General features: G+C 40.6%; 1 protein-coding gene across 6 annotated transcripts in view; it reads left to right on the forward strand.

Annotated features, from left to right (window-relative positions):
* The window catches only part of si:cabz01090165.1 (uncharacterized protein LOC100333421 homolog), a 537,387-nt gene that overhangs the window by 262,285 nt on the left and 252,311 nt on the right, over positions 1-22,791 (forward strand). For all 6 annotated transcript variants that reach the window (XM_049576585.1, XM_049576584.1, XM_049576586.1 and 3 more), the window contains one exon: positions 9,625-9,821. The gene's annotated coding sequence lies outside the window, so the exon portion shown is untranslated. The remainder of the gene's footprint in view (positions 1-9,624; positions 9,822-22,791) is intronic.

The raw sequence follows: 22,791 nt of genomic DNA on the forward strand, positions 1-22,791 counted from the left end.
GGTAGTCTGAGTTTTGGGGTTCCCTCAGGCAAAGGCACGGGAAGGAAGTAGTTCCATTTCACAATAAAAGTACAGTTTTAATCACACCTATGAACAAGCTGATCTGTGGAGTTACAGTGGTCCCAACTAATGTAAATTAGTTCATCAGAGCACTGGCATCAGACTGACAGGCTAGGACTTGGTGGATTGATTTAAAGTCTGTTCCACAACTCTTGAGCCACACGGGAAATGGCAGAAAAGAAAAAGAAAACCCAGGTAGATTTACCAAAAAAAATAAATAAAAAGCTGAAACACTGATTTCCTGCCTATTATGTTCAGAAACTGTCCTAACAGTATCAGTGATAGAGGATTTTTATTCAGACACAGGGGGTATTGATGTTAACCGTTAACTACGTTAAGTCGCCAGATTAGAGTTAACTAAATTGGAGTAATGTGTTTCCCTACAGAAACCACTTTTTTTTTCATTAGAGCAGGACATTGATACATGACAGAATAATGTTAAACCACTCAGCAGCCAGATCATTTTCTCGCATTGCTCAGCGTGCATCACAATGTGCTGTTAATTGTTTTGAGAATATTCTTAATTATTTATGACAACTGTTACAGTAATTTCTGTAGCCTAATTGAATTAAATTTTAGGAGACAGAGAGAATAACAAAGAAAGAGACTGCTATAACAAAAAGCTTTATTCATTTAGTCCTGCACTTCAATACAGCTGGGGAGACATAATTAGTATTATGAAGCAGAAGAGGCAGAGACAGTTATTTTGTAGTAGAGACTCCAGACTTACAGAAAGACTTTATCCTTCACTTCCCACAATGCAACTTGAGAATATCTTTCATGTCACCTTACCTGACTGATAAATGCCCACATCTGAATGGTACTTAGTGTGACTATTTTACTGTTTATTTACAAACGTCCGTTGGGATTCACTGGACCACAGATGATTTGTCATTTGTTAAAATCTAAACTGGACATGTGAAGGCTTCTCTTGCCATTTTAAATGGTAAGAAACCTCATGTGCTTTGTTCTTCAAACAAAGACAGCTATTTGGCCCTTATCTCCACAGGATGCCCCATTCTGTGACTTAAATGAGAGACCAGTCTTCAACCCTGATTGGACACCACTTTTACGGTGTCATGTGACTTTGTGATGTCACCAGGCAAACTTTAAGAAGTTCTGCATTCTTCACTCTCTCTCTCTTTCCTTGTGAGCTGTTGACCAGCTCAGATGCTCTTTTCTCCTGGGCCCTTGACCGGCCAAGACATGGCTCTTCCTTCTGGGCTGCTGACCAGCTCAGACCCCTGCCTTGCCCCTAAACCATCGAAGGGGGCAATTGCTCACAGACTCTGGCTGCTCTTGGCCCTAAGAATCGCTTTCCCTCGCTCATAGCAGAAGCACAACCTGGAACTAGAGAAGTTAATGTGCCAAACACAAGGTTTGCAACTAACTTGCAAGCAACAAGGAGAACCAAGTTGAGTTAGCACCCCAGCGTAATCCTTCAGCCTTTACTGTCAATATAGTAATTTTGGTTATAGTCATTAATTAAATTATCAATTAAAATTAATAGTTTAGTGAACTTTATGAGACTGATACCATTTACTGGCTATCATTTTTTCCCTTTTCGGGAATGGTGCCCCATGAGGTGACTTAATCTAAACTAAGTCACATTATTAAACAAATTTAATATTTTTTATTAATAATTACTAATTACTACTTTCTGATAGCCAATTTGTTACAAGGTCAGGCCCTTGATGAGGCATAGATCCCAACACGTCTGTTTGAACTGGAATTGGTGATCATAGGTCAAGGTCACTGTGGCCTTTTGTCCGTCTCATTCTTGTTAACATGACATCTCAAGAACATTTCAAGGGAGTTTCCTCCAATTTAGTACAAACTTCAACTTGGTATCAATGATGAATGGATTTGAATTTGGTAGTCACTGGTCAAGGTGACTACACAGAACACATGTTTGGCCATAAATCAACAATTGATATGCTAAATATGACAACATTTAACAGAAATATCTAGAATATAATGATGCAGTTATGTCATATTATTTTCAAAAGGTCACAGGCCAACTTCACTGTGACATTATAATCTCTGAAAAAACACTTATCTGGCCATTATTCAACATCATAACTTAGAAACAGATGGGGAGACATTTGATCAGACACTGAATTGGTGGCATCTTGATGTCCACCTTGAAATTGTGCTAATTGTGTAGATCTTCTGAAAATGTGTACGAGGCATCCATATGGTAAGATATGTACTGTAGCTTATTTGCAGCAGCATCTGTATTTGAAGCATTGTCAACTGTCATGGCCACATATGATTCTGGACAGACATAGATGTGAACTGTGAGTACAACTTGACTGGTTCATGGAGGCAAACAACCACAAGGTGATAATCCTTTGTGTGTGTGTGTGTGTGTGTGTGTGTGTGTGTTTTATCAGTCAAGTGCCTCTTCAAGGAACATTCAACAAAAAAATTTCAGCTGACACAGATACGGCTTTGCTTTAATTTGTGCCACCTAGAGTGGATGTGTACCTGTTTACATCTATTGGCATCTTTCCACTGACTTTGTATGAATAGTGTAATTTCCTAAAAAAAACCTGTTAACATAACCACTTCAAATAGACATGATTTTGGTTTTCTGGTTTTCAACACAGTTTGGAGTTGCCAGGTTTGATTATTGTAACTTGTGTCCCTGAAAATATTTCCAGCCACCAGAGAAAGCAGTAATATTAGAGAAATGTGAGTGTTATTTGGCTTGAGACAGGAGAGCAAAGAAGACTTGCCAGACTGGAGAAGGGCTGCCAGCCAGCTGTATAAAGTTATACACTTTGGGTATTGATGATAGCACTAAAAGGAGGTCATTTGATGCATGATGGCAGAGGTAAGGTTTCGTTAACACTGTGTGAATTCACCAGGTTGGAGAAACAGATGGAGCAATCAGGTACAGGGATGGGAACATGAAGCAGGTTATTTGATTTTTAAGAAGGCAGAGAGAGTTACGGTTGCCAGGTTGAAGTGAGTTTTGCAGGTGGAAGTGAAAACTACTCTCTGTGTTGCCACTTCAAATACTGTTAGCTGCAGAGGGAGGTTATATCCTTCATCAGACTGACAGGAGAAGTTACTCATACAGTGTGGAGTTGCCAGGTTGGATAGCTGTAAGTTTGACCTCAGAGATATTTGCCATCAGACATTTGAGGAGAATAAAAAGGGAGGTTATTTGGAGTGGGACACGTTATTTTTTCGAGGGAGGAGCAGGGTTGCCAGGTTATATCATTTAGCACTGAAAAACTGACAAGAGAAAAAAGGCACACACAAACAGAAGGAGAGGAATGTTAGTGTTGTCACTTCAGGTTCTATTAAATTTCAGAGGAGGGTTTTGGGTGCAGAATTGAGGCATCAACACTGTTTGATGTCGCCAAGTTGGATTAGTGTTAGAGGCTTAGAAATTAGGTGGTCACGAGGTCTGAAAATCACTACATGATCTGCTCTTGCTTCTGTATTAGAAAATGTTGCCAGGTTGGACTAAAAATGTCTTTACTTATTAACTTCTAAAGCCAAGTGGGTTCCATCCGCAGTTAAAACTAGAGAGAGACAGGAGATTGTTATAACTGCCCGATTCAAAATATGTTGAGAGATACACAGTTTATTTCAGACAGGAACACCTAAGTCAAAGAGAACTTTATTTCCATTTGAAGTATTATAGTTGGCGGTATGGTTCTGTTCTGGGGCCTCTCTGCCTTTCCTCAGGCCTACGCAGAAAGCTTCTTCCATCTTTCGGCAGAGAGATAACACCTCTCTGCTCTTCCACGCACCTGCATGGGAAGCCATAAGGCAGAGAAAGCACATCTGTCTGCCCTTCCAAGTGCGAATGAGATGGAAAAACAGAGAAATTTGTTCTCTCTGGCAAGGCTGCAAGAAAAGAATGACGTCATTCTTTTCTCGCAGCCCTGGTTTGGGATTTCTTGCAGCTTGTTCTCAATTCACCATCTGGACAGAACTTTTATCTTGTGTGGTCTTCCGCGAACTATTGTGTGATTGGTCAGAAATTTGAAGTGGGCGTGGTTAATGCAGAAAAGCACATGTGACATATGCGGCAGTGGGAGGGGCCTATGAGGACTTCCCAGGAGTTCTGCGCGTGAGTTTCTCATGAAGTATGAAATGTCCTGGCCAGAACGAAGTTTGTTCTTGTTCTTGCCGTCTTGAGAAAAAGAACGCATTTCTCTGTTCTGGCAGAGTATGTACAGGCAGGGCTTAAGGCAGGGAGAGCCAGCATCAATGACAATCACTGATAAGTCAGACACAACATGAAAAGGAGGAGCTGGGGTGGAGGCGGGTTGCAAAGCGGCTTGTAGAGGAAGCAGCAACAGGAGGCAGGCCAGAGCAGTTTAAAAAGGTACCCTGAATGACATTTGCCAATTGGTTGCATAGAAAGGAATCGTGTGATGTATCAGCTGACTCCCTTTCATTGATCAGCTGCTCCATCACTTAATTTGGCCATGATCAACTGATGTAGCTGGAATGTGAGCTGAGCTGACATCGTGTCTTGCATGAACTAACGCTATGCTCAGTTTAATTGCTCACATGGTCACCAGAGCTCATTTGATACTGGGTGGACACGACTCGCGGCAGTATTTTGAATTTGAGTGCAGTAACCGTTTTGGCCACATTCTTACATACAGTGCCTTTAACAACTTACTGTAACTGCACACAAATATTATTTGGTTTCTGGACACAGTTCACATTTTTAAGCTTGGATAAACTATCCATGCAGATAATTTTGGTCTCCTAGTATGTTCAGTATGGGGTGTTGCAAAGCTCCTTGTGTGAACTTTATTCATTTACATCCCATCTAGCACTTTGGGCATTAAGTCATTTTTATATCCAAAGCATGCGCAACAGTAACTTAGTATGACCTTCAATTTCACTACTTGCAAGAGTTTAAAGCAGCCACTAGAAGTGAGTGTAGTGATCAGAGCTCCTCTGGCCTGAGTGGCGGTTCACTGTGAGAAGAGTTTCAAAGTGGAAATGAAAGTCAGCACCAGCAGAAGGCAATTTCTCCTCATTGTAGTTTTAAAAAATGTCTGCCTGAGCCAAATGGTGTGTGCTCAACACCTCACACACTTAACACTTTGGAGAAGAATAGACTGCTGGTTCACACAAGACACCCCCCATCCTTCATATTTAGTAACGTGTGGCTTCCTACCAAGATGAGAATGCTGGACAACAGCCAGAAGCAGCTTTCATCACAAAGTATTCATGGTTGAATTCCAGATTCAAGCTGATGAATTACAGATTCTGTAGCATCACTGACTTTTGCCAGTGGACAAATCTTGCTGCTGTATCCCATCTGAAGAAGAATGCACCACTGGAAATAAACAAAAACAATACATTTTATCATGGTGAGCAACCCAACTGACAGAAAAAAGTGGCATTGTGTTAAATGACATTGTGGTTTTCTGCAAACCATGAATACATTACATTTTCGCATTATAATGTGGTAGTTATGTTTAAATTTTATGTTTCAACAACACTGTGGTTAACATGTGGTTAGGTTTAGACACAAAACCACGTGGTTATGCTTCGGAAATGATTGTGTTTTGGTCCAGAGTTTCTGGTTCTGGTTTTTGGGACATGATCAACCCCCAAAGCTGAAAAATTAAGCCAAAGCAGAGGTGCTAAAAACTGCAGTTCCTCTAATGGCCACTTGAGGCTGGCATCAAAACAGAGTAAATCCCCATAGACCCCCGTGTTAAAATGGCTAACTTTACAGCAGAAATAAACATGTTAATAGCCTGGTACAAAAATGTTTTTTGTCGCTGTAGCTAATTTAAACAAACATGACAGCTGTACAGGGGATAACTTACCCGTTAACATTTTATTAAGGCCCAAAGTTACGCATATTTAAGGGTGGGTGGCGTTCAGTGACAGGCTGCCTGCTGATAGTGTCCTCGGCTTCTCAGTCAGATCCACTTCTCACTCTTTCACAGCTCCAACCTCTCATCCAAATATGGTCACTTCTGGCTCCAAAAAAAACAAGATGGTGATGGCTGAAATGCCAAACTAGAGGCTTCAGAATGTTGGACCACAAACCAATGGGTGACTTCATGGTAGCTACATTCATTATTTATACAGTCTCCGTGGAAAAATAGTGAAAGGTCACTACTACATGTCTACATTTTGGAGCCCAAAAGCTGCAAGAAAAACAGCGACGGGTCTTTAAAAAAACACAGCACTGTAGAAACTTATAGTTTGAATTAAACCCTACTTACAAACGTATATCTGTGGTTTGCAGAAGTGTACAATGTTAAGCAGACAACAGCAGAAAATATCATTATTGCCTCAAGGAAGTTATGTCAATTAGCTACAGCAAATAAAAACAATTATCTAAATTGTCACCTTGCTAATTTTCAGTCATTCAGTAACTTGATTAACCAAATAATTGTTTTCAGAAGTACATAGAAGCATACTATGGACATAAATGCAATAGACTGATCATTAATTTGCTCTCTGGTTTGCAAATTTACTTTTTGTATGGAAATCATCAGCACAGATGGAAACAATCTTCTACCAATCAGCACTCTGATTAGACTTTCTGTTCTGAAATCAAGAAAGAGTCAATATTTTCAGAGGAACACATGTTGGGGATGTTTAGTTTTAGAGGCAAAATGCTGAGATGGAATGAGCACTGGTAATTCTTGTGTCAGGTCTGTTTTCTCTGTAAGGGATTCACATGAATGAAAACATTCAACATATGGTCAAATTTAAAACGCATATCACAATGAAGGCACAAGTTTATAATAAAATTCCAGATTGCATTCTGAATTACGTAAACGAAAACAATCTTTTTTTTTTAAATGTGGCAGAATTAAAAATTAGCTTTTGATTTGTTACTTGCTTTGTCCATGGTGCCTCTGCAAAGACTGGGCATTGTTGTGAGACTGTTAAAGTGGAAGATGACAAAAAATGTGTGACTTAAGATGAAGGATATGGTGCTAAGCTGATCACCAAATCAGACATTTGTGTTACACCAGTGAGTGCCAAACTGCAGCAGCCACAGAGGCAAGTAGCAAAGACAGCTGATCCACCCTCTGGCGGTGCACTGCTTGAGGCGCTGATGACACCTGGCAGCCTTGTCAGGTACATTTCCCTGCTGATTGCACACAATTTGCAGGTAAAAAATAAAACGTTGACCTTGTGTGATGGTCGTCAAGGCTCTACATGACTGTTACCTCTGACAGTAAAACACTGGAGAGCAAACAGAGCCAAGCTGGTAACCTTTGGGAGTAACAAAAACAATCATAGACAGATGGTGTGAAGTCCCTCTCTCTTGCCTTGACAGTTTTGCCTCTCTTCATCCCTCTCCCCTCTGTCTCTTAGTTACATCTCTCCTGTCTTTCGCTTCATCACTAAATACCGCTGCCTTTCTCTCTCAGTCGGGAAGTTTCCAGCCTTTCTTCATCCCCACTGAGACACTCAACATTCAGTCTCCCACAGAGACATATGGGAGATGAGTTTGGCCCACTTTCTAAACTGTGTTGCCACAGTTATAAAAAGATCCATTGAGACTGAAGTGGAAAAGACTAAATAGGTGACTGCAGGAAATTGTCTGGGTTTCTAAGCACATTTTCTGGTTGGGAACTGTCAGCACTTCTGTTAAAAAAATAAAAAAATGCTGGCAGTCCTCGTCCTGCTGCCCTGACTCAAATCAGCTCAGCTTGGCAACTCTACACAGGTCTTGAAACTGCGCCTTGTCCATTGTCCCCCTGTCTACACATCCCTCGGGACTATGTGGCCAATAAAGGAATAACCCACACTAGAACTCCAATAAAAACAGTAATCAGTTCTGTAATTTGCATACCTGAGTCTGCATAGTTGTTGGGAGTTTTTTTTTTTTTTACTGTTTCCTGTGGGTACCTGCCAGAAGCAGCAAACATGCTGTCACCTCTAGATATTTCCTGCAGCTACAACTGAATGTGAAAGCAAGAAAAAAGTTTTAGCTATCTAAAACTTTGGCAGGAAGAGTCAGATTTTAATTCTGATCTTCAGCACTCAAGACAGAACAGAAAGAAACCAATTGGAGAGGAGGTACAGGAACCATAAATATAGGAAAAAAAAATCTCTTGTCTTGCTTGTGATTGTTTAGATGCAGTGTGGAAAATGAGGTAATTTGTTAGCACATTATGCTTTGAATTTGTTTCACAGCCCAGTTGTCAGAAGAAAATATTGGCATTGTACATTTCTGCAAACCAGGAATATGTTGCAGTTGAACTTTTCATACTCATCATATCAACATTTCTAAAGTAACGTAGTATATGAGCTAGTAGATGAGGTTATGCAACCTCAGTCAGAGGTTAGTTCCAGCCACCTATAGCCTACAGCTAATGTTAACTAGCTCTCCTCCTGCTGATGTCAGCTCAGATTTGTTGTTCACAATTTAGTATTATCAGCAAAACAACAGGGTTGTTCACTGAAATGTGCCAGATTGACATGACTTCAGTAGTTTGGAGCCCCGCTTTTAAGGCTGTGCAAAATTGACACAGAAAAACATTGGTCACTGCCATATGCAGATGCCATCTTATTTGCCTATAGGCCGATGGCAGTCAACAAAGTGAATATCAGCCGATACCTGACGTGCGGCCGATAAATTAGCGCATTAGTGTATCCATGGTGTGCAGAAATGTATAATGCCAGCCTTTTTTTCTGGTGGTTGGGTTGATTGAAAAAGACGTTAAACTTAGCAATTCAGACCATAAACTTATTAGGAAAATGTTTCATGTCATTTCAATGTCATTTCCTCAAAGACTTACAATCAGACTTCTCTTTCCAACCATTGGAGTCGCCACCTGCTGGCCATTAGGAAGAATGCAGGTTTAAATTGGCTTCACTTTTCAGACCCAGAGATTACATCTACTTATTTTATATAGTCTTTGATTAATCCCCAACCCTACCCCTAACAAGCTGACGGCAGGTTGTCTCAGTCAACTTTATAGTGTTGATACAGCAAGTGAGTGTTGCTACTGAACTAGCCTAGCACCAAGCAACATAGTAAAAAAAGTGGGGCAGAGGGCACAGAGAAGCTGAGTGGGTTTCTTTACTCTTTAAATTATGACATAAGGTTATGTGTTGGTACTCCTGTCTTACTGCTGCCCTGTCAGGCCTGTTTATCAAAGGATACTCACTCACATTTCTCTCAGGATCTGTTTCTTAGAAAAACATCAGTTGTCTGTAGCTGAAGTGTAATGGCTGCAGCCTGACACTGATTGATTAACAGATGGCGGTTTTGCTGCTGTCTCAACTTCGGCTTCACTTCCTCTCTATAGTCTGAGCTCTGTCACTCTGTCATTGATAAGACATAAGGAGGAATGGAGCCTCCTTTTAACCATGATGCTTTCTTTCTCTCAGTCTGTCTTTCATCTTGGTCTGTCCCAGTCCTCTCTCCTCGTCCCAATGATGGTTCCTGCTGATTGAAGGAACATGTCACTTTACCAGCCAAGTTGCCATTTGGCTGCTCTGCCATCCTCTCGAGGCATCTGTCCACTTGTAGCCCCCCTTCAACCTTTTCCCTCTTCTCACCACTTATCCTTTTCTCTTGGTCTCTCTGTGCAGGGAATCTTGGCAGACTTTGACGGACAGCTGGCTGAGCAAATGACAAACTTTGAGAGCTTTTAACGCATGTCTGCTGGGTCCTCCGGTCAAACCAACGTGGGCGTGCGCACCACGATTACGTGAAAGTGAACCCGGATGAGCGCCAGCACTGCTTCGTGCCCTGTGAGAAGAGGACGGCCCCCCTCCCTGTTGAAGAGGTAGGCTGCTGTTCAGTGGGAGACATTTAATGCAACTGTCATGGCGCCAGTGACTGTGGTTTTCAGATGAACTTTTAATTTAGTTTGATAACTGTTATGTCCCAGAAAAAGAATGTAGCCTCTAAATCTTGAGCTTCGGTTCAGTGACATCAGGCTTGATGCTTCTTCTGCTTCCTGCCCATGTTTGGCTGAGCTTGTTGGTGACAGATCAGGGCTGATTTTTTACCAGAAGTCACATAAAGCTGGGGTGTGTCAGACTCAATCCATATATAGGGCTCACACAGTGGTTTCCACCAGCTACAGAAACAGTGCATGAGAAAGATCAAGGATCAAGGATTCATTATTGTCATTACAGTTATGCAAATACATGAAAAGAATAAAATGTAGAACTCAGGTCTTTTTGAGCATTGCATAATGAACATTATATGAAACACTAAGTCAACAAATAAGGAACTAACTAAATAAATACATAAATAAGTGAACGGTGCAATGTGCAGTCAACACTAAAATCCTAAAATCTTGAAAACTAAGAAACATAAAAAATAAAATGTGATTTAAATATCAAGATAACAATAAAAGTCACTATTAAAGTAACAGCAGTTTACGATAGTGTGGTTCAAAAATGCAGTGTAGTGCAGTTTATCTGTCGTATAGCATCTGGAAGGAAGCTGTTCCTCAGCCTGGTGGTTCTTGCCTAGATGCTGCACAGCCTCCTACGTGAGGGGAGGGGTGCCAGGAGTTCATTTGCAAGGTGGGTTGAGTCCTTCATGATGCAAGAGGCCCTGTCCCTGCATCTGCTGATGTATATGTCTCCAATGGGTGGTAAACCGCAGCCGATGGTTCTCTCTGCAGCCTTAACCACCCGCTGCAGTGCATGTCTCTCTGCCGTACCATGCTGTGATGCAGGAAGTGAGGATACTCTCCATCACACACCTGTAGAAGGATGTGATGATTTTAGTGTCCAGTCCCGCCCTCTTCAGTTTATTCAGTTTTTTAATGATGCTGGATGTGTTGTTGCACCAGGTGAGGTTGTGCCAGCCCTGCCGAAGTCCACAGTCATCTCTTTGGTTTGACTAACATTGATGATGAGCCGTTAGCAAGGTGTGTGTGTATGCAGTGGCGGATGAAGTACCTGAATGCCACACTTGAGTAAAAGTACAGATATCTTACCAGAATACTGTATAACTTTGGTCAAAGTTAAAGTCACCTGTTAGAATATTACTTCAATGTAAAAATATAATCTATATATCTATATATCTATATATATATATCTATATCTATCTATCTATCTATATATATATACATATATATATATATATTTTATTTAGGGAATGTTGGGGAGTAATCCTAAAAATTCTGAAACACTGCAACAATGTTTTATTACTTCCCTACATTACACCACTGCGTGTATATGTGTGTGTGTGTAAATTAACTTACAGACTGACATGCATAGCTGGTAGACATCCCTAGTGTGTAGTCTCCTGTATTTACTCAATTGTTCAGTATTTGCTTAATCATGTTTTCAAATTCTGAACATTTCATGTTTCGTCATTCTGTCTGGGTGTCTAGTCTTTGTAGGATATTTGGAATGCATGTTGGATAGAAATAAATAGATTTGGCCCTCAAGTTAGATTCACTGGACTTACTATTACTTTATAAGTAACCTGAGTGCATTGCAGAAGACAAATTCTCCCACAGGGATTAATAAAGAGTTAGTCATCTTATTGGTTGTTGTTGGATCAGACACTCAGACATTGCTGTGGTAAAATGTCCTCTCTCCACTTGGCTGGAACAGGTATGATGGATTACTGCTATACTGACAGTTCCTCCTTTGTATTTTATAAGAAATTAGTTGCTGTCTGTTTTAAATAATTTATCTGTGCCTGCAGCACTTTATTTTTTTTGTGTAAATTATATTCTCTCTTTTATCTCTTTCCAGTAGGCTCATCTGAATTATGAAACAAATAGACAAACATACAGCAGATCTAAAGATGTAAAGCCATGCAGTTTTAACAGTATTACATATTCAGTCAGGGCTCAGCGTGTTGAGATAAATTGCCCATCGCACTGTTTCATTTTCACTCAACAGATCTGTGAGCTACCGTTGAATTGTGGAACATTTTTACCCACAAGATAATATGAAAATCAATGAAACACTGCAGACACTCCTGCTGGGTTTCTTACCTCGATGTCAAACATGATCAACTCCCATCGGCCTTGGCTGCTGGGTAAAAAAAAAAGAAAAAGAAAAAGGAAATTACCCCCAAAACACCCATTACTCCTTGTTTGACATAGCTGCTTTCTTGCAAGATAAATCATACCATTTGCATTAGTTGAAATGACTGCATCCTTGGTTTATTCTGTGCTTACGTAAAAAGCGGTAAATGAGATTTAAAAGACGCGTTTAAAGGTTAACACCCAGAAATCTACAGCAGGATTTTATGGGCTTCAGTGGCCTGAGGGTGACCTCACTGACAGCTTTTTACAAACTCATAATAGGAGAAGACAACATTTGCAACAACTCGCAATTAGAGAGTGTGTGTGTGTGTGTGTGTGTGAGAGAGAGACAGACAGTGACTTCAGCTAATGCAGCCTTAATAGCCACATTAGTTTCTTTGCTCCGACTGAATCGTTTGAAGCAACTCAGACTAGAAAATAGGTCCATTAGGTAGCTATAGATCTCATAACACACACACACACACACACACACACACACAGTAACACACGCACACACACTACACTGAGATTCTGAGACACAACAAACTTGCATGCACATACACACATTTATTCTCTCCTTCTCGTCCTCATGAAACACCCCCCCTTCCAGACACACACACACACACACACACAAATATGCATTCACAATTTGCCTTTATTTTGTTAATTTACACACTTTCTCCTTCCACCCACACACACACACACACACACACACATGCAAACAGAGTCATATCTTTCCCTGCTGCCACTTTGTGTCTCATTGAAGACTTTTCTATCAGAACTAATTTGCCGCTGCTGCATTCACTGCGGCGGTGACAGGAGTTTCCTAATGAGACAGAGTGCTCGCAGTAATGGCAGGTGTGGGCCTTGAATCCGAATTACAGTAATGAGATGAACAGGCCTAATGGTCACAAGCAGAATAATAACAAGTACAGACGCAGGATGAGAGTAACAATAATGAGAGCGAGGGCTGGGACACGAGTCAGACGGAGAACAAAAGCAGACTGCTGCTCCTGTGTGGGGTTTGCTCTAATGAATGAACAGAAGAGCGGAGAGTTTACAGATCAGTTGATGATGAATATTCAACTCTGGTAGCTTAAATCAAATTTTTCAAGTTTTTGAAGTTAAAGTTAGTTGAGCAGAGTACAAAAAAAGTGCAGCTTGAATACTGAAGAGGTTTCCTTCACCGCCTCCCTGTTGTTTTTGTTGTTGAGTTCTGCAGTGTGACGAGAAAATGGTCTTATAAATAGTCATCATTAGCAGTGAAGCTGCCATGTACGAGCGTATTCCTGCAGAGCTGTTTGGCAGAAAGTTTGCCCTCCGTTATCATGTGCATGTGACGTTTTTGGAATAACTGTGTGTGACCGAAAACGGTGCAATGAAAACCTTTTTCATTATTACTATGTAGCCATCGTCCACCTGTATGCAAGTGCACCTCAGTGTTGGAGTGAGTTGCAGAATCCCTTATTATCTTTTAACAAGTCCCTCCTTGTCAACACATGTTTGGTTTCTTAGCCTGTGCTGATGGTTACAGAGCTGGGAAGGTATCAGGTGTAACAGCAATGTGCACAAATTAATGATCTGTGCTCTTGACTTTCACATCTTCAAATTAATAATTCCTACAAACAAAATAACAGAGCAAAACTATCAAACATTTAATACATTTCACTATGTATTCATGGGATGATAACATAGATGTATAAAATAATTGGTGTACCCACTGTGATGTCACCCATTGGTTCATAGACTCATGTTTGAAGCTTTGAGTTTGGCATTTTGACCATCACCATCTATGATTTTTGGAGCCAGAAGTGACCATATTTGGACAGGAGAGTGGAGATAATCCTAATGCTAGCTGTTAGCTTAGTTAGCACGGTGCATTTACAGCTAATTGTGGTAATGCTAATGATAATGATTTTTGCCACTATTTCATCGGTTTTATTTTTCAAAGATGCGGTATGGACCATAACAAAGTTGAGTTTAACAGAAAAGAAGTGTATCTGCATATCCCTATCCAGATTCAAAACAAACCTCCAACCAACTCAAGCAGCTCATTTACATCGGAGTGTCACTGTTTACAGTTTTTTTCTGTTTCTGTCTTACAGCATCAGGCTATGAGTTGCTTCAGGGCTACACAGTTGTATATTTGGAACTGATAGCAGCCAGAGTTACAGTGACAAACCGGCATCAAGAGTAAAGAAAATGCAGTGCTGACAAAGGAAAGTGTAGTACATGTGGCAAGCTGACAATATTGATATAAAGGAACATATTCAGTATTCTTTACTTCTTAACTGCCTAGAACTACTGGGGCTCTTACACTGGTCAAACTCAGTCCTCAGGGCTGCTACAATCTGTGTTCAGCTTCAGTTACACAGTTAGAGTGCACTGTTTTTCACATGTATCAATATAATGATCGAGGGTGGACATTGCTTGTACTGTTAATTGATGTTGAAAACAGTGCATTGTAGGCAACTTCCCAACAACTCTGAGAACAGTGAGATAAACGGCTTGAACAGAAGCCAACAAGAGAACTAGAAGATAAAACAAGTTAAATTGCAAACACTGCATCTTAAAGAAGGCTCCATGGTCGGTCTGAATGACCTAAAGTTCAGTTATTAATATATGCTGTAAACACAAAGGGACTTTTAGCTCCTGGGATTGAATATGTTTCTCTGGGTAAGAGTGTTTGCCAGATCCCATAAATATACCTGTAGATGTAAACATAATGCTGCTGCTGTTGGAAACACTTTGGCAAATACAGCAGGTCGGTGTGTGTTGCTCTCGGTATAAACTCAAGGTCAGCAGACACATTACCACCTGACAGCAGCGGTAGACTCAGCCAGGGACCGAGGACACGACCAGCTGCTGGCAGGCCGCTCAGCTTCACTGGGTCTCTCTCTGCGTCGCTTTATATCTTTATTGATCCAGACAGAGCAGCGGAGCAGACAGGCCTATTACGGTACATGGTGTTGGCCACTGTGTTCCTTCTGTGGTCATTCAGCAGCAGAGGTGCAGCACAGCAGCACCACCACTTATGTGGTGAAGTTCAATGTGAGAAAGAGGGAAGCAAGAGGAGCTTTTGTCCTACGGCCAGAGTTCAGCATTTACTTTTAAAGTTGCCCAGGCACAGAGTGCATCCTGCCTGTATTCCTGACCTGAACAACCACACAGGAAATACATATAAGAGACTGAGAGACTGAACTGAACTATTGAACATTATAAACAGATGTTGCATGTTCTGAGAACAGAAGCCTGTGCTTGTGCTGTATGACAGGTATTTGAACATGTGATGTGCTTACAGTAATCATAAATGCATGCTCTGTATCGACAATTACAATGCATAGTAGCCAATATTCAATTATATGTGATATCATGCCTTCGTTACAGGTAGCCTTGAAAACACCCTCAGCTCCACTTCTTTAAAAGAAGCAACATTCCTCCCACTCTTTATATCAGCGTTAGGACTTCACTTTGTTCTTCATCTGAGCAGTGGCAGTTCAGCTTATTCGTTGTTTATATTTACTCTTTGAAGATTTGCAAACTCCCTGCATATAACCCCAATTCCAAAAAAGTTGGGACGTTGTGTCAAACATAAATAAAAAGCAGAATGCAATAATTTGCAAATCCTTTTCCACCTTTATTTGGTTGAATACAGTTCAAAGACAAGATATTTTATGTTCAAACTGAAAAATGTTGATTTTTGTAAATACACACACAGATGCCTGCAAAACATTTCACAAAAGTTTTCTTTTAACAACTCTTAGTAAGTGTTTGGGAACTGAGGACACTAATTGTTGAAATTTCGAGTTTGAAATTTAACTTTTCATTCTTGCTTGATATACGACTTCAGCTGCTCAACAGTCTAAGGGTCTCTGATGCTGTATTTTGTGCTTCAGTGGGAATTGGGTCTGGACTGCAGGCAGGCCAGTCCAGTACCCACACTCTGTGCAAAGCCACACTGTTGTTACATGCAATGTGTTGCTGGAATAAACAGGGACATCCCTGAAAAAGATGTTGTCTGGATGGCAGCATGTGTTGCTCGAAAACCTGCCTTCACAGATGTGCAAGTTACCTATGATGCCATGGCCACCTAAGGGATCAAAAGTCATGGCCATTCAGTGTTGGTTTTCAGCCTTGCCCCTTATGTGCAGCTATTTCTCCAGGGTCTCTGAATCTTCTCATATTATCAGTTGTAGATGTTGAAATCCCTAAATGCCTTACAAGTGTGCCTTAAAATGATACTATCATATGTTACCAGTTACCGGTTTGAAACATTTCACAGCTTTTCCAGTCTTTTGTTGCCTCTGTCCCAACTGTTTTGGAACATGCTGCAGGCATCAAGTGTATATTTACAAAAAACAATAAAGTTCATCAGTGTGTTAATTAAATGCTTTGGCTTTGAGCTGTATCCAATCGAATATAGGTTGAAATTGATTTGCAAATCACTGCATTCTGTTTACACTTAGATCTAACACAATGTCCCAGTTTTTTTTGTGTTTTTTATGTTTAAAACCAAGTAGTGGTCTACTGAAAGATAGAAAACTTACCTGTCTTCCACTTTTGCATTCGGGGTCTCTTCAACAACATGTCGGTAAGGTCTTTTATACATTTCTTAAATGAAAAAGAGATCATTTTTGCCCCTCAAGGGAAGACCTCGCATTAGAGGTGTTAAGACAGGAGCCTTAAGGCGGGGGCAAAGTCTTGAGGGAGGGCTATGCCTCATTCTGTGGCTCTCTGTCAGATATAAATATTGTATCCAGTGGCTAGAGACACTGGAGTAGGTATTTGTAGTTGCTCACTCTGGTGCTATCAACCTAGCTGATAGGCAGGAGTTAACACAATAGCCCTAGTAATTCGACCTGTTAATGGAAGTACTTGTAAACAAATAAATAACACCGAACCATTAAAACCAGGACAAGAGTCTGGCCCAACCAATGAACATGATGAAGCAGAAAAGAACAGCCTCTCTTTTCACATTACAATCTACATTTGACATGTGCTGCAAAATAACCACAAGTTGGATCACATCTCTTTCAGTTTGATATATCAAACTGTTCAGGTGGTCCAAAAGCTGCAAAAGATTCTCTTGATTCCCTCCATGACACCATCCTGTTTTAATTTTTGTTTTAGCAGAGAATGCACTCCATCTCTGAGAGAGAAGTGTAGTACAGTAAAAAGTACAGAACTTTCTTTTTAAAACTGGTGATGCAGAAGAATAAAGTAGCTTGTAATAGTAGAAATACCTCAAAGTTGTACTCAAGTACAGTACTTAATAAAACTGAGTTTCCTCCCACCTCTGAATGCTTGAAGTCCATATCCTACACCTATAAGCTCATAAATGTGGGCACATTTAACATTACAGTTCGTGCTTTATTCAAACTTGTCATGTTATTATTTAATGTCAGCAACTTCAGTGTGCTCGATGCACATTTTCTGCTGGCTGTGCATAAAACTTTGGCTTCAAGTTGTATTGTAGAATAAGGCTACAATATGTCAATTATATTAGTGCTTCTTCAGCAATAACACACATCCTGTTTTGATGATGAAGTAGCAAATAAAGCCTCCCAAATAGCCTTCACCTTCCCTCACTTTCTCACTCCATCCCTCCCTTTATGTCCTCCTAAGGTGACTTCATGTTAGCAGAGGTGGTGAGGAAGAGGTGATGAGTTTTGGTCCTTATCTCACTGATGGTTGACTTAAGCTTAATCCCAAAACACCCCTTGCCCCTACCACTTATCCTTTTGTTTGGCACGTACATGTCTAGTGGTAGGGTGTCCCTTTTCTTGTTGGGATAGAGGTGTAGGGTGAGGTGTTGGGGCTACATGGCCCTGCAAAGGGGGGCTTTTCAGAGGCACTCTCCAAACCTAGTTTTAAGAGAAATCATAAGCAAGATGGCCGCATCTAGCAACCAGCAACTAAAAAGACCCATACATCTATTTTATCTGTCAATAAAGATTTGAAAATTACAGAAACCACACTTTGTCATTTTAGTGTATGATGGTCCTTTTTATTGAACATAACAAAACAAATCACTACTGTGCTGATGTCTCAGTAGCTAGCTAACTAATCTCTCAAAACAGATTCTGCAATTTACATTGTAGAATCTGTCGGCAGCCCTGTGTGAAAGACAACTACGGAGGGGGCGTGGCCGAGACGTGCAGGTGTCCCCAGGAAATGTGTACCTACAGAAACAGCAAGCTCCGCGTCCATAGCGATCGCTCCACCCAAAACGCCGTCTCATCAACGTGAAAAAAAAAAAAAATTCCAGCGGATGTCTTAGTTACAACATGATTGAGCTAACTGGAGTAGTTTCATGTCGTATCCGACAATGGGCTTCTAACAGATGACGTCCTGATGATAGCTTTGCTAACTGTCCCTGTCAGCTGCAGACACTGATGCCTTCTAGACATCGTGATTTCCCATAACTGAATAAATACCACACATATCAACACAAAACTGCTTTGCTAGCTCACTCATGTTGTAACTAAGATATCCACTGGAAAAATTATTTTATTCACGGACCATTTATTGAGTTATTACCTTATTTTTATACAGTCTATGGTTATTACAGACACCGCTAACAGCTAACGTTAACAGCTAACGGTTAGCCCAGCTAATCTACGATAACCATGTTAATTACAAAACACACAGAAATAGTAACGTTTGTTCAATCATTGTGTTTATAGACTTAACAAACATCAGATTAGTCTACACGGTGATATAGTGACGTGAAAAATGTGATATATAGCTAAACTCTGCTGGTTTTCTACCCGAAGTATTTGTAAACAACACGGCGATTCTCTGGGGGCACCGCAAGAAGTGAAGGGCGTGAGCGATCACAGAGGCCCCTGCACTTCCATTAGTTGAAAAACTCTGGGCTGTGCCTCCAGAGGTAAAGGAAGAAAAAAAAAAAGTCTTTTTTTTTTTTTTTTAACCGATGAATTTCCAGATTGCTAACTAGTTTCAACATATTTCACCACAATATGATATTATATTGACTCTTTGGACAACAATACAATATTTGATGATATCACAAAGTCTCCCACAATGTGATTTTGACTAATTCAGGGGCCTGTGATCAATATGAGATGGAATTGTATGTCCATTTGACACAGTTGGATAGAAATCCATCCAAATCTTTTTTGCTTTTGTCCATAAAAGATAAAAACAATACATAAACTGTTGTAAAAAAAAAATGTTTATCTGTTCATAATAGTAAAGTTAACCTCAAATTTGGTCCCAGCACATGGAATAAGATATCCTTCAGGGCTCTCTGTCAGAAAGCTCTTCCCGAAAGGAATGTTTTCATTTGAACCCAAACCATGATCGTTTCCGAACACTTCAGGGCAATCTGGCTAAAAGTCCTGAAGGCAAACCTCTCCTAACAGCCATAAAATGTGGATTAACAACAAGATCATTTAACATAAGAGTAAAACTCATCTCAATAATAACTGTCACGGTTTAGGGACAAAACAATAGTTTTTTGCTAGTCACACATTATCAACTTAAGCACTTTTACATAGCATCAATTAGCCCAACAGCTAGAGGGGTTTTCCTCCACTCATAGCTTAACAAAGTACATGTGTACATGTATTATTTATACTTTTTCTTACATTTAGTGTAAGTCACTGCCTCTCCCGACAGAGCAGCACAGTTGAATATCAGCCTGCATGCACATTTTTCAGGTTAACATTGTTAAAACAAGCAGCCAATGTTGCTGTGTTGCTGCAAGAGGTTAGCGGAGTGAGATGCCCAGCTGGCCAGGTACGTTGTGTTCTCTGAATATTTTATCTCGTAACGGCATTGTTTATGTACGGCATGTGCTGTGTCTGTTGACCTGTATTTTTTCCGAAACCAAAAATATTTCCACACTGCTGATGTATTCAAGCTTAAATAATGTTATCATTATCATCTTTCCCATAGCTGCTTGCCAGTACCTGTCTGGCGCTGATTGACGGTGATGCAGAATTTCAAAATGAAGGCTTATCCTACAGATGATGATGTGGATCGGTATTTTTACTTTGCATCAGTCATATTAGACTAGTCCATACCCATTGAGTGCACAGTTGCCCACATACAGTTTCACATGGTGTGTGTTTGGGATACAGGTCATAGGAAATTGCAGATTAAATAGTCAGCTGAACCCATTAAGAAGAGCAGTGTATTCAGACAGAGTTTTTGTGAATTTGATTTATTGAAAGTACAGTAGTACCATTGCCAATAGTGGGAGAGTTAGTGGGCTAAAACTGTACATTAGTAGGTGAGGTACCACAGTGAAAGGCAGATAGTTAAAGTGTTTATATGTTGTATTGACTTAAAAGTGGGGCACACTGGCAGTTCACATGGGAAAGGTGCGGCTAGCCCTTGTTGCGGTGGTGGGGGTTGGAATCCGGCCTTCGTTCTTTGCTGCATGTCTTCCTTGCTGTCTTCCTTCCAGTCACAGGGTTTCTGCAGGTATCAGCAAATCTAATTTAATGCTTTTTAATGTCCTTTTTAATGCCACTTTAAACAAATTTAATGCCCATGTCCAACCGCAGATACAGTTTTTTATTTATCTATTTTATATATGCATATAAATAAATATACAGTGGTGGAAAAAAGTTTTCGGACACCCCATGCATTTGTGAAATATTGCATTAAGAATCACTCTTAGGTCTTCAAGTGCAATTTCTTTTAGTACAGTCACAGCCAAAATACTAAATAAATCCTAAAAAAGCCATTAAAAACTTAAAATTGATTGGTTCCATAAAAATACATAAGAAATTTTGAGTATTGGGTCATTTTGGTACCAGTGATGAAGGTCATTCTTTTTATTAAAAGACACAATTTTTGTTGCAAAGCTTCGTGTCTACATAAAGCCAGCACATTTGAAAGTTCTTCAGACACAAAAATGGCTAAAACAAGGAACCTAACGCAGGAAACACGCCTGAAGATAAAGATTCTCAGCCAGGAAGGGTACAGCTGCCGCCAGATAGCCAGGAAGTGCAGATGCAGTCCTTCAGCAGTTGGATACACTTTGCAGAAATACAGACGAATCAACAGCTTGGAAGACAAACCAAGATCTGGGCGTCCAAGGGTTTCTTCAGCAAGAAATGACCGCATCCTGATCCGCATGTGCAGGCAAAACCGCCGAATGACATCACAGGAGCTTCAGCAGCAGTGGTCAAACCAAACTGGTGTCAAGTGTTCCATCCGCACTGTACGTGGCCGACTTTTAGATCATGGCTTAAGGTCCTACAAGGCTATCAAGAAGCCCCTGATCAATGAGAGACAGAGGTTAGCCCGGCGTCGTTGGCCCCAGGCACACAAGAACTGGACAGCCAGGAATTGGAAGAAGATTTTGTGGTCAGATGAGTCCAGTTTCCAGCTTTATCTTCCTCCTACTAATGTGAGGGTACACAGAAGGCCAGGCGAAGCATTATCGCCAGCATGTACAGTACCTACTGTCAAGCATGGTGGAGGCAGTATCATGGTTTGGGGATGCATGAGTGCTGCTGGTGTTGGTCATCTCACTGTCTGTGATGGCACATTGAACTCTACCAAGTATTGTACCATTCTCGAAACCCACATGCTCCCTTCTGACTGTTCCGTCGAGGTAAAAACTGGATGTTTCAACAAGATAATGCCCCTTGCCACACATCCAAGGCCAGTAGAACTTGGCTGCAGGAGCACAGTATCCAGGTCTTAGAGTGGCCAGCTCAATCCCCGGACATGAGCCCCATTGAAAATCTGTGGTGGATTATCAAAAGGTCTGTTTCAAAGCATAAACCAAAGAATTTAGAAGAATTAAAAGCAGTAATTCAAGAAGAATGGGACAAGATTACCCCTCAACAGTGTGAAAGGCTCGTGGGGAACATGCCAGCCAGGATTAGAGCTCTACTACGTGCCAATGGCAGGACGACTAAATATTAATTTGATGATGTCATGGTTTATTTATTTTTTGTTCAGTTTTGAACACATTCTCTGTTGTTTGCTGACTTTGATACCGACAGTGTTGAGAACTGACATATTGAAACTGTCAAGAATTTAGTTTGTTAGTTTTTCTTGTAAACAATAAACAAAAAAATATAATTTGTATTTGTTTGTATCTGTCTAATGCAGCCACACCTTTTGAAACACAAAAAAGATTTTTCCACAAATATTTCATGATAATATTTGAGATTGTGTAAAATTTTAAGGGTGTCCGAAAACTTTTTTCCACCACTATAATGCTAATCTTGAATATTTGAGAAAATCTAAATTTACATTAACTGTCACTCTATAGTGACTTAGAAATGGCTCACAAGACGGTTCACAGTCTCAGAATTTATTTGCACATTTCAAAAATAACAAAACCAGCCTGAAGAATGATGTGAAAAACTAACTCTAACCTGAAAAGGCTAGAGGGGGTCACTGTAGCGGCAGGTGTGGTGGTGGTAGCAGCAGCAGCTGCAGTTGTGGTGGCGACAGCAGAAGTGGTGTTGCTGGTCACGGCAAAGAAATTCGGCACAGTTAACTGCTGCCTGCCTTTAATCGCCGACTTGTGACTATCTGACAGCATGTGTGATTTCACCGCATTGACGCCCATTGTGCAAAGTTTGAGGATCTTTTTGCACACACTGCAAAATGCCTCTCCGGGTTTACCGTCGACGGGCTTTAACCAGGTTCTGAATAGTTCCTCATCCAACCACTTCTGCTGAAACTTGCATTTCCCCATTTTTCCGACATTTGCTAATATTCCCTCTGCTCTTTCGCCACAGCATGATCACGCTCA

This window comes from Epinephelus fuscoguttatus, linkage group LG5, assembly GCF_011397635.1.
Source record: "Epinephelus fuscoguttatus linkage group LG5, E.fuscoguttatus.final_Chr_v1".
In the NCBI taxonomy this organism is placed as follows: Eukaryota; Metazoa; Chordata; class Actinopteri; order Perciformes; family Serranidae; genus Epinephelus; species Epinephelus fuscoguttatus.